The following is a 7,320-nucleotide window of genomic DNA, read 5'->3' as shown; positions in this document are numbered from 1 at the left end:
GAAATTGGGACGCAATCAAGGGCCTTGCAGGTTGATCCTCATTTGGGGTTTTTGTGCAGTCCCATAGGCCACTTTTTCCTTCTGGAGGGCAGTCAGAGTGCTGCATTGTGGCTCCAGAATTCCCAATCCGGATGTCTTTTTAGCTAGGAGTGTGAGGACGGAGGTGTGTAAACAGAAGGTAGGCTTAGGTTTAGGGCAGATGACACGGCATCCCCAATCTGTAGAGGCTGATGCGAGTTCTCCAGCATCTGAAATAATGGCGACAGTAAGACGTTCACTCAGGTTGGAGTTTGTGTCCATGATGGTTGCTGAATGGAGGAGTGTCCTCATGGAACTCATATCGAGTTTTCCCCACTCTAGGGATTCTTAGCCATTCCAAATAGCAAAGTTTCCTCCTGTGGAACAGGGCAAGTCTTGTTTGATGACTAAAGTGTCCCTCACATGGAAAGATTTGGGAGCAGGTCTCTACAAATGGATTCTTGGAAATGGCATTTCGTGTTCCCATTGGCGCCTAGAACAATGTAGGTTCGTTCTGCTGGCTCTGGGGTGAGCTACCCAGGGGCCTGAGTTGAAATGGAGTCTTATGCTGATGGGTCACAATGCGGGTTTGTGTCCAGGGAGACCCTGAAATGTGGCGGTAGCTCAGGGTCATTTAGGATTCTCTTACACTGAGAGTTTTACAAGGCTTCAATGAGCAAGGTAACTTCTGGGATCAGGGGTGCTCTGTTGTATGCCTCAGGGACCCCCCATATGTTGCTATTTGAGACCAGGCCTCTGAAGACAGATGTCTGAAAACATACACTAGGGTTCAGATTAGGGGCTAAGAGCATGTCAGGTTCAATCTTTTGTTTCCAAGGCTGTATTCCTGTGTGTCTCACTGGAGGAATATGCTCAGGGTGTAGCACATGGCCCATTTTTGTCCAAGCCTTGCTACGGAATTGGTGTCGCCATGGAGCTTTATAAGTTTCTCTTAACTGGAGTGATTTCTCAGCTGTAAATGGCATAGTTTCCTTCTGGAGGGCAGGCACAGTCCTGCGGTGTGTCACCAAAGGCCCCAGCCCAGTTGTGTGGGTCAGGGCTCAGGGGACACAGGTCAGAAAACACAAATCTCGGATAGGTTTAGGGCCGAGGGTACGGTAAGCCCTATCTGCAGAACCTGAGGGGAGCTCCTCAAGGTCTGAAATTAGGAGAGTATGAGGTGGTAGCTGAAGGTTTTGTCTCTGGATTGTGTGTCTACTTTGTCCACGGAATGTAGGGGTGGCCTCATGGGGACATGGAAGATTGTCCCTCTCTGGGGCTTTTGCCTGTCGCCCAATAGTTTGGTGTCATTTTGGGGGAAGCGAGGAGTACTGTTTTCTTCTCAGAGGTCACCCCCAAAAAAGGAATTCAAGAGCAGGACTTGTGTACCGGCTCCTGGAAAACCCCACCAAGGGTTAGGATTGGGGCCTGGGGCATGTAAACCCGATATGTGGGCTCTTGGTCCAGGTACCGAGGGGCCTTATTTGAACACAGGTTGAGCCTGAGGGTCACAATGTTTTTTTTTCTTTCCACGGTGGCCCTCAATATTGGGCGTGGCCTCATGGACAATGCAGGTTTCTCCTACTCTAAAGTTTGACACCCTTCCCAACAACAAGGTTTCCTGCCATGGCGAAGGAGGAGTTCTGTTTTGTGCATCAGGTTTTCCCATATGCAAGGTCTGGGGACTGATGCCTGAAAACCCAGGTTGGGTAGAGATGACAGCTTAGGGCCATAGGCCATGGTATGTCTGATGAGCTGAATATGAGACTGGCTGTCTTGGTGACTGATGCGGTGTCTGGTCAGGCCCGGTATGCGGTCTCCTAGTACAGTTACCGAGGGGGCTTGTTTGAAAACAGGCTCAGGCTGAGGGTCACAGTGCCTGTTTGTGCCCAGGGCGGCCCTGCTGGGTGGGCCTTGCCTCATGGGCCATGCAGGTGGCTCCTACACTTAGGGCTTGACACCCATTCCAACAGCATGTTTCCAGCCATGGGGAAGGAGGAGTACTCTTTTTTGCATCAGTTCCCCTCAGAGACAGGGATTTGTGATAAGATCTGGGGACAGATGCCTGAATACCCAGGTTGGGTAGAGAGAGGACCACGGGCCATGGCAGGTCCCATCTGATGGATATGCTGCCAGCTATATGAGTGGCAGGCAGGAGGTCGGGGCTCGGGGCTGTGTCAGACCAAGCATTAGTGCACAGGGCAGCCTATGAAATTAAATTGCCATGCAGGTTGGTCCTCATTTAGGGTTTTTCTAGACCTCCATAGGGCACTTTTTCCTTCTGGTGAATAGGCAGAGTACTGCATTGTGGCTCCAGAATTCAATTCAGAGGTCTTGTGGGCCAGGAGTGTGAGGACCAAAGTCTGAAAACACAAGCTAGGGTTACTTTTAGGGTAGTTGGCATGACAGCTCCAATCTGCAGAGGCAGAGGCGAAATCTCCAGCATATGAATTAAGGGCAAGTGTCAGACGTTTGCTCAATCTGGAGTTTGTGTCCATGATGGCCCCTTTATGGATGGGTGGCTCATGAGGCCATAGAGGTCTTCCCACTCTGAAGGTTGTTTGTTGCTGCAAATAGCAAGGTTTCTTCCTGCGGGACTTTGGGAGTCCTATTTGATGGCTCAAGTATCCCCTTATGGAAAGATTAGAAAGCAGGACTCTATGTATGGATGCCTGGAAATCCCACCTCACATTCCCATTGGTGCCTAGGAACAAGGCTGTTTGGATTTCCTTTCTGGGGCTAGACAGTTTGGGGGCTGAAATGAAATGGAGTCTCATGCTGATGGGTCACAATGCTGTTTGTGTCCATGGAGACCTTGAAATGTGGTGAGTTAGGGGCCCTGCAGGATTCTCCTAAACTGGAAATTTTACAACACTTCAAATAGCCAGTTACCCTTCTGGGGTCAGGTGGTGTTCTGTTTTGATTCTCCATTATGTTTGTATTCAAGAACGGGCCTCTGGGGATAGAAGACTGAAAACCTAACCTACAGTTCAGATTAGTCTAGGGGCATGTAAGGTCAAAACTTCTGTTTCTAGGGTCGTCTCCCTGGGTGTCTGACTGTAGATCAGTGCTCAGGATGTGTCAACTGTGCAATTTTGTCCAGGGAAGCCTACGATATTGAGGTGTCCTCGGGGCCCTTTTCCCCCTACTCTGGAGGTTTTGGCAACTGTAAAGGGCACAGTTTCCCTTGGAAGGGCAGGCACAGTCCTGAGGTGTGGCTCTGGAGACCCCATCCTGGAGGTTTTGTGCGCCAGGGCTCTGGGGATAGAAGTCTGAAAACACATCCTCAGGTTAGGTTTAGGTCCTAGAGTATGGCAGACCCAGTCTGCAGACTCTGAGGGCAGCTCCTCGGGATCTGAAATTAGGATGAGTGTGAGGCAGTAGCTAAGCCTTTTGCCTCTGGATTTTGTATCTAGGATGGCCGTGGAATGTAGAGGTTGCCTCCTGGGGCCATGGAAGTTTCTCCATCTTGGGGATTCTGCCCAGCCCCCAATAGTGTGTTGTCATTCTGAGGGAAGGGAGGAGTCCTGTTTTATGCCTCAGTGGTCCCCCAAAAACAGGGATTCCAGAGCAGGTTCCTGAATATGGGTGCCTGTAAAACTCCACCTTGAGTTAGGATTTGGGCCTAGAGGAATGGGAAGCCCAATATGTGGGCTCATGCTCTGGCTACTGAAAGCCTCATTTGAAATCAGTCTCAGGCTGAGGGTCACAATGTGTGTTTGTGTCACAGCAGCCCTCAAGCATGGGCATGGCCTTATGGACCATGCAGGTAGCTCCCATTCTGAGGGTTTGACTCTGACACCCATCCGAACAGCAAGGTTTCCTGCCATGGGGAAGGAAGAGTTCTGTTTTGTGCATTAGGTTCCTCCCAATGCAGGGATCTGAGATACGGTCTGGAGACAGATGCTGAAAACCCAGCTTGGGTAGATATGACAGCCTAGGGCCATGGCAGGTCCAATCTGCGGGACATGCGGCCAGCTGTCTGGGATGCTGATGGGAGGTCTGGGGTCATTCTGTGTCAGGCAAAGCAGTAGTACACAGGGCAGTCTATGGTATTGGTGCGCAGTCGATGGCCATAGAGTTTGATCCTCATTTGACGTTTTTGGTCAACCACATAGGGCAGTTTTTTCTTCTGCTGGGCAGGCTGAGTGGTGCATTGGGGCTCGAAAATTAGTATGCAGATAGTTATTTCTATTGTGAGGACTACTCAGTTGTCTACTTCTAATTGTCATAGTTCTCCAGGTTTTAGCTCCTGAGTTGGGATTATACAGGAGTCAAATTTTAGGTCTTCATAATCTGTGTACTCATAACTTCATCATCATTCATGACCCATAGTTTTGCAGTCACAGAAGGATTATTGATCTCATCTATTATGTAGAGAATTTGTAGTGAAGGCAAAGCAATTAAAATTAAAATGATAGCAGGTAGGATAGTTCATGACCTTTCAACTTCTTGAGCGTCTATAGTGCTGGTATGTGTTAGCTTAGGTGTTGTATTAATGAAATGATGTAGAGAACAAGAGAGATGATGAAGAATTCAGTTATTAATGTATGGACATGGAAATGTAATACTTCTTCTATAATAGGAGAGGTTGCACCTTGAAGGCCTATTTGGAAAGGGTACGCCATAAGGATATAAAGGACTTCAACCTAAAATTTGACTTTGACAAAGTCATGTAATTTTTACTAATATCTCTTTATTGAGAAAGACATAGTGGTTATGATATTGGCTTGGAAACAATTCTAGGGGGTTTGATTCCTTCCTTTCTTATTTTGATAGTACATAGGTTGACTCTTTGAATATGTGATATGGAGGAGGGCATCCATGTAATCATTCAATGTTTGTTGAAGTAAGTTCTACTATTATCACCTCTCGTTTGGATGTGAAGTCTTCTCAGATTGCGACGATTATTAATATTACTGCCATTAATGAGATAAATGAACCCATGAAAAACACGATGTTTCATGTTGTATAAGCATCTGGATAATCATGTTGTATAAGCATCTGGATAATCAGAGTACCATCGAGATATGTCTGATAGGCCTAGGAAATGTTGAGGAAAGAATGTTATATTTACTTCTATGAATATAATTGTAAAGTGGATTTTTGCTCAAATATCATTTAGTGTGTAACCTGTGAACAGTGGGAATCAACGGACAGACCCGCCTGTGATTGCAAACACTGCCCCCATTGAAAGGACATAATGGAAATGTGCTGCCACATAGTATGTGTTGTGAAGAACAATACCTAATGATGAGTTTGATAATACAATACCTGTTAAACCACCCACTGTGAATAGAAAAATAAACCCTAGTGTTCATAAAATAGCTGGCAATCATTTAATACTCTCTCTGTGTAGAGTGGCCAGTCAGCTAAATACTTTTACTCCCATTGGAATTACAATGATTATAGTAGCTGAGGTGAAGTATGCTCGTGTGTTGATGTCTATTCCTATGATAAACATGTGGTGGGCTCATACAGTAAATCCTAAGAAATCAATAGATATCATTGCTCAGGCTATTCCTATGTAGCCAAATGGTTCTTTTTTTTCCCTGAGTAATAGGTTACAACATGTGAGATAACTCCACATTCTGGTAGAATTAGAATATATACTTCGGGATGTCTGAAAAATCAGAATAGGTTTGATACAGAATAGGGTCTCCTCCTCCAGCTGGGTCAAAGAAGGTAGTATTTAGATTTTGGTCTGTGAGTAGTATGGTAATACCGGCTGCTGGAACTGGTAATCATACGAGTAGAAGTACAGCTGTGATCAGGACAGATCATATGAATACAGGAGTTTGATATTGTGATATTGCAGGTGGTTTTATGGTGATAATGGTAGTAATAAAGTTAATGGTTCCTAGGATGGATGAGACACTTGCCATGTGTAAGGAGAAGATTGTTACATCTATGAATGGTCCTGCATGTGCTGTATTTCCTGCTAGAGGAGGGTACACAGTTCATCCTGTTCCTGCACCTTCTTCTACCATGGAAGAAGCTAGAAGGAGAAGAAAGGAGGGGGACAGAAGTCAAAAGCCTATATTATTTACTCGTGGAAATGCTATGTCGGGCATGCCAATTATTAAGGGTACTAATCAGTTTCTGAACCCTCCAATCATAATTGACATTACTATAAAGAAAATTATTACAAATGCATGGGCATTTACTATTACGTTGTAGATTTGGTCATTTCCTAGTAGAGCATCTGGTTGGCCCAATTCAGCATGGATTAATAGGCTAAGAGGAGTGTCTATCATTCCGGTGCATGCATCAAATAAAAGCCAAAGGGTTTCGATGTCCTTATGATTTGTGGCGAATAATCATCAATTTATGAACATAGGTAAAATGGCCAATAAAGCCATTAGACTGTAAATTGAAGAATGGGGGTTTGAATTCTCTTTTTGCCAAGCTCTGTGGTGAAATAGCACGTTGAATTGCACATTCAGAGAAGCAGCCTCAACCCTGCTGGGGCTTCTCCTGCCTATTTTTTTCTTTGTGGCAGGAGAAGTAGATTGAAGCCAGTTGACTAGGGTATTTATCTGTTAACTAAAGTTTCATGGGTGATAGCCCACCTGTCTAGAAAGGGCTTGTCTTAATTAAAGTGATTGATTTGCGTTTGGTAGATGTGAGATATACTCTTGCAGTCTTTAAGGTGAGATTCAGGAGTTAAGTGAATGACCCTTACTTAGGGCTTTGAAGGTCCTTGGTCTTTTTAACCTAAACTTCTAGAACAGTGTTAGTATCATTGGGGTTAATGGGAGTAATATGGTAGAAGTTAGAATTAGTGGGGATAAAAGAATTACGTTTTTTGTGTTTTTGAATTGCCATTTTATTTTTATGGTGTTTATTGAGGGGAGCATAGTGCTGTTGACTGTGTTAACTGCATATAAAAGTATAGGTTTAGTAGGGCTATAATTGCTATAAATGTTGATATAACAATTATATTGTTTTTTGTGAGTTCGTGGATGATTAGTCATTTAGGGATGAATCTTGAGAGGGGAGGTAGGCCTCCTAGTGGTAGTATGATTGTTAGGATTAGTGAGGTAATTAGTGGGAATTTTTTCATATATGAGATAACGATAGTGTGGTTGTAGATGAACTGACTGTGAATAGTATGAATGTTCCAAGTGTTATTGTAATGTAGATGATGAGGTTTAATATTATTAGGGTACAGTTATATGTTGTTACAGCAATCATTCATACCCTGTGGGTGATTGATGAGCATGCTAGGATTTATCGTAGTTGTGTTTGGTTAAGACCTCAGCCTCCTGCTAGAATGGATATAATAGCAATGGCTACTAA

General features: G+C 44.7%; 1 pseudogene; it reads right to left on the bottom strand.

Annotated features, from left to right (window-relative positions):
- Positions 1-4,713: 4,713 nt before the first annotated feature.
- LOC123935875 lies at positions 4,714-6,356 on the bottom strand (annotated as a pseudogene).
- Between the last annotated feature and the right edge of the window lie 964 nt (positions 6,357-7,320).

Source organism: Meles meles, chromosome Y (genome assembly GCF_922984935.1).
Source record: "Meles meles chromosome Y, mMelMel3.1 paternal haplotype, whole genome shotgun sequence".
Lineage (NCBI taxonomy): Eukaryota > Metazoa > Chordata > Mammalia > Carnivora > Mustelidae > Meles > Meles meles.
Note: the sequence above shows the minus strand (reverse complement) of the source record. Positions and strands in the feature narration are given on the sequence as shown.